Below are 6,000 nucleotides of genomic sequence, written 5' to 3'. Positions count from 1 at the left end.
ACACCAGATGTGATTTATAAGGTTTGGTGGTGCAAGGAACATAAATCTTGCAGTGCACACAGGTAAAGCAAACGCCATGCTCACTGAGTTCATGTCATAAAACATTTTAATGGTTCTGTCAGTGAACTTAATGCTCATCTCCAGACTGCAGAAACGGCATGAGATTTCCAAACAGCAAAGGAAAGGAAGGATAAGGAAATTAACCTAACATAAACTACATTAAAAGCATATTTATGATCTAGTATGACCTTTCCAAAGGAGAATAAATCTGCAGCTAAAGATCCTCCTTTTCATATACTGGCCACCACGGGGCATCATTCTTGCTGTGTCCAAGGGTGAGCTAATGCAACGAAGGAGGAGGTTGGTGTCTTTCTGCTTTAAAAGCCTCTTGGGTTTATAATACTAGTAAAATATCTTATTCTCCCTGCGAATTGAGCTCTTTGTTGCAGGCGATTTTTTTTTTAAAACTCAAACTCCAGACTGTAGCCTGGCATGAAGTCTCCAGTGCGGAAATGGTCCAGATGCCCATAGACTACAATTACCATGAGCCCTTGCTAGCACCATACTGGCAGGGACTCATGGAAATTGTAGTCTATGGAGAGCCACAGTTTGGCCACCCCTGCACTACAGTTACATGCTAGCTGTCATTCACAAAGTGTTTGCATCTGCAAAGTCATTATGTTCTTTCCGAGATCAGCCTCTTGGAAACGGTAACATTCTCCTTCTTCCCTGCCTATGCTATTGAATGTGCATAAGAAATATGTGCTGTTTATTTTTCTGGCACAAAGTGAACTTTAAAATGTGATTACATCGTCCTGACATGTTGAGAATCAACACTGGAATCTAATCTTCTGCCTTTGGTTATCGAGAGGATGAGTGCATTCTAGCCTGTTTAATCCACATGAGTCCTGATGCATTCATTTTAACCACAAAGCCATTTGGCTGTAAAAACAAAAATGCAGCAGAACAGTGTGAAACGGTTTGTCCTCAATTAAACAGTTTAGTCCACACATATTGTTTGGCTAATTGTATTTATCTTGCAAAGACTCTTGTATAATTCCTTCAGTGGTGGAGACGTAATGCAAAGCATTGAATACGTCTTTCTTTGTTTGAAATATCCCCAAATCTGTCTTCTGAGTAGTTCATGTGCAGCCAGCTTCTCTATTTGTAAGGGCTGCTGTGTTCTACAAATGTTAACTTGAAGGCTGGAATAGTTAGAATCATAGAATCCTAGAATCATAGAATTATAGAATCCTAGAATCATAGAGGGGCCATACAGGCCATCTAGTCCAACCCCCTGCTCAACGCAGGATCAGCCCAAAGCATCCTAAAGCATCCAAGAAAAGTGTGTATCCAACTAAAGCTGTTTCTGAGGCAGGGGCTGGGCGATAAATATGATTCCTGGAAGATGGACTTGGCAGTGTTCCTTTGCCATTCAAGGGTGCACTGGACATAAAGATAGCATAAGATGTTGTGACAGACAGCACTTTTTAAAAGTGTAGAAGTGCTGTACAAACAGCTGAAGGACTGTGAAGGGCTAATTCTTCACAGAAACAGAGAGCCTTGAGTGATAGGCTGCTCCAAGCAATCTTGTTTCTTTAGCATCAGCTGAGCAGAAAAAGTCTGTAGAGAGCTGCATAGAGAGGAGAGTCACTCAGATTTCTGCCTTGACTGAGTTGAGTACTAACAGTTTGAAATTCAGCCCTGACTGAGAGCACATTAACACAGACAGGAGAACTGGGGAAAGTTGACAAGGATAAGTGGGTAGTTAGACGGAGACTTCCTTTTGGAACGAAGAAGAAAGGAGATAAATCTTCTAGTGAGAACATAATTTCCCTGCCCAGTCAAATAGGGAGTTCTCTCTGATGAGTGCAGAGAGCCCTGGTCTTGTCTGATTAGAAACTACCTGTAGAAACCCTAAGAAACCTTAATAGTCAGTTAGAAATTCAACATGAATATTGGTGTTTCAAAAGAAGGGGGTTGAGTACTGGAAACAGTGTGCCAGCCTTCTAGAAACCAAGAGAGTCAGAGAATACTCAAAATAACTCTGAATAGTTTAAGAACTTTCCATTCGCCTGAGACATAAGAACTGAAGTCTGTGCATGTACTGATTCTACCTCAGAGTAATCTATATTGAGTTACTACAGAGATTTTACCTCTAATTTCACCTGACCTTTCCTCTCTATGTTAATTAAAATATTTTGTTAACGTAAAAATTTGTCGAGTGCCTAAAAGTTAAATGGGGCTCCCATTACTTCCCTCAGGTTTCTAGGCTGAGCAACCACCAAAATATGATAGTGTGGCAGGGTGGGACAGCCAGAATTCTTCAGGAAAGAAGAAAAAGCACAACTAGGGCAGCTCAGACACAAAAGGGAAAGAAAAAAATGGAGGGAAAATCTTGCCTCTGAGGGAGGTAAACGGGGCCATCATATTTGACGGGGGAAGGATCAACTTTTCACAGTCCTTCTGCTGTTTGTACAGCACTTCAAAACTTCAAAAAAAATTGCAGTCAGTCAAAGATGTCTCAAATGTACTTGATACCCTCCTTCATTTAAATAGAGCCATTGAGTCCCAAATTGAGGGGTCATCTGGGAAAGATCAATCTAGCCCATTTATTAAGTTAAATGTTTTCAAAATAATAGTGTTTCATGTTTCAAAACTAAAGCGATGCTTTTTAACATATCTCAAAGCACCCTGCAAGTTGTATTACCCTATTGCTGTATTATATTCAGCCAGACCTGACATGGCATTGCCGATGGGAAGGGGGCTTTTCCAGCTGTGTTCAACTTTGCATTTCAGATTTCTTGTGGAGTTATTGTACAGAGCTTTTTCAGTGCTTAGGACTGAAATAGGGTTATATTTATGTTTGAATGAAAGCCAGTTGAATTCTACAAAGATAAATGTCTGATGTGCACCAGGCAAAGGTCTCAGAAGCATTAGCTGTTCAAAATGTAACAATGCACTATGAACAGGATTCTTCCAGAGTCTCAAGCATGAAGACGAACTACAAATGGATGGCTTTCTCTGTTATTTACAAAATTCTACCTTTAACCACTCAGATTCGGGACACCACAGTGGCTCAAAAACATGATTTCCCTGGAAACCAATGGAATGACGTTTGCCCTGTAAGCTCTCTTCCTTCTCATTTTGTTTTTCATTTGCCTTTGAACACCTTCAGTGGACAGTAGCTTGTTCTCTTAGAACTGGGTTCCTGCTATTTGGAGTAGAAGTGGAGATCCAGCTCTCCTTGCGTCCATTTTAGTGGCCACGCTAGATTACCTTGATCTGGTTCCATCCAGAACAACCTTGTGGGGTTTCTTTCCTTCAACTTTCTTTGACTTACCATATGTGAGATGATTGTACCCGCAGGAATTCCGCCCAGAGTGCCGAAGCGCAAAAGAAAAACATGCCGCCAGCTCTTTCTCTAGAGCAGTACAAACATTTCCTTAAACCTTAGTATCTCAAGGGGGAAATTGACAGAATAAACTTTTCACCCAGAAAGCCCAGCTTAAGCAGCTCTAAGGCTGAAGCCTCCGCCCCCCTCTGGCATTCTTGCATCATTGATTTCTCTACCATTCTGCCAATAAAAGCAATTGCATTCTTTGATTCCGGCCTGTCCTACAGTGGAAAAGAGGCCAGAGTCAACGACTAAGTTGTACATTTTACTAATAGAAATAGGTGTGGAAGCCAGTCACGCTTCTACTCCTGGGCTTCTCCAGATGTTGCTAGCCTGACCCGCTTCCCAAGAAACAGCATCCACAATCAGTCATGACCATAAGATGTACCAATAAGTTGTGTCCCTCTGGAAAATACTAGTGGTTATTGGTGTGGTTACCACACTCTTAAATCCGTAAACAGGGCTATTAAAATGCTGGGATATGCGAGATCTGTAGTGAGCATGATACAAAAGCATATGAATCCTATCCTACAGGGGGCCTCAGAGAAGATGTGCATTTAACAAAGTTAGATTAGGAACTTCCTGATATTTGTCAAGTAAGCTCCTCCCTATTGGCTCAGTTGGAGACTTCCTGCTCCTTTGAACGGGCTCCCTCCTGCTTGTCTCCACAGCAGGGAGAATGAAGACAACAGAACAGTTAGACAGTTAGGTCTCTCTTCTTCCTATACAAAGTTTTTTAATCTCTCCTTCACAGTAGTATTCTATTATTTTAAGCAGCTTGGTTCTTTGCCTCTCTTGGCATAGTTACCGTCTGCCAACACTTTATACCCCACCTTTCTCCTCAATGGGCACTAAAAGTGGTTGATATAATTCCCCTCTCCCTTTCCATCAACATCCAACCCAGTGGCCTACTAGCTAAGGTTATTCATGGTTCAAGACATCTAGAACGGTGTCTTGAGAAGTGACTAGCAATGGAAGGTGGTACAGAACGTGGCTGCCTGACAGTGGCAGGCTGTTTGGGTACCCAGTTCATTGGATAATATCTGGTACATAATAAATTCATTGGGACCCTGTTGCTTTCCATGTCCAGTGCAAAATGGCTTCTAACTTTACAGTCCTACATGCTGTGGGTGCACGCAGCCTTAACCTCCTATAGCAGTGGTTCTCAACCTGGGTGTCGGGACCCCTTTGGGGGTCGAACAACCATTTCACAGGGGTCGTGGCAGGGTGAGCAGCTTGGGCTGGGGGGGTTGCTGCCACTGTTGCCACTCCTCCTGCAGGCACCTGCCAATTTATATACAATCATGAACAATGGATCTTCACACCATTGGTCAGTTTCAGTTTAATTTCTGTGAAAGAACACTTACATAATTTTATGGTTGGGGGTCACCACAACATGAGGAACTGTATTAAAAGGTCGTGGCATTAGGAAAGTTGAGAACCACTGGTTTACATGATTTGTTCTCCTTTTGTCCTTGGGCTTTTTGATCTGCATAAGCCACCTTGCCGAGCTGTAAGGTGCAAGTAAAAAAAATCCTGCAGACGTTTCCTAAGTCCATGCAGGTCATCCTAGGAAACTGCTTGCAGTTCTCAGTCCAGCATTTGCTCCTGCTCTTTGCAAAGCTTTTGGGGATAATCCAGTGCCAGTTTTAAAATAAAACAAACATGTTTTATTTGGCAGTCATACAATAGCTTTGTCCAGAATACACTTGTGTATTAATAAACTTGTTTGCAAAGTAATCCGGATTTTGTAAAAGGTTGCCTTCTTTCTGCCCAGGATCTATTCACACGCAAAACACCTCCAGTTTTCAAGAAACAGTTCCAGCACTGCAGTTTTCTTAGATCAGCCAATAAATTTTCCACTTTAGTAAACAGTCTGCCCACCTGACAGGAAAAACACCCTCTATCTGGCCGCTGCTGTTGGAGAGAATGTGCTTGGGGAGATGGACTGATTCAACAAGGCAATTTCTTCTGTTCTTATCCCAGTGGCGAGATCCAAAGAGCTATTTTAAGGGCACTGCCAAGGGATATTTTGCTTTCTCCCCCTTGGCTCAGCAGGCCTCCTGCATGCCATTTCACAACCTGCCTTGGCAAAAACTCTCACCCTCAAAAGTTATTTGGGCCTGTTTGAGAATCACGAGTCCAAAGCCCCCCTGGGTCCTTAGAACCAGTTGTTCAGTTATTTTGCAGACACTGCCCCTCCCCTAAGATGTAAAGATGGAATTCAAACTGGTTTCAGCTTGAAGAGGTTGTGGTAGATCCAATAGATGTTCTAAGTTGATACCCTTCTTCCTTTTTATCTTCACAAGAACTCCATAGGTAGGTTAGATACAGAGAGCATGGCTGGAATCCCTCAGTAAGACACAGCTGCAGTTAATAAATACCAGTCTCAGGTCTCCTAAACCAGGGGTAGTCAACCTGTGGCTCTTCAGATGTTCACAGACTACAATTCCCATGAGCAGGGGCTCATGGGAATTGTAGTCCATGAACATCTGGAGGACCACAGGTTGACTAACCCTGTCCTAAACTCTTTGGCTCTGCTTGAAGGAAAGGCGGAGCAAAATGGGAGAAAGGAAGATCTGTGAGGGCTGGCTTAAAAATAC

This window comes from Paroedura picta, chromosome 7, assembly GCF_049243985.1.
Source record: "Paroedura picta isolate Pp20150507F chromosome 7, Ppicta_v3.0, whole genome shotgun sequence".
In the NCBI taxonomy this organism is placed as follows: Eukaryota; Metazoa; Chordata; class Lepidosauria; order Squamata; family Gekkonidae; genus Paroedura; species Paroedura picta.
Note: the sequence above shows the minus strand (reverse complement) of the source record.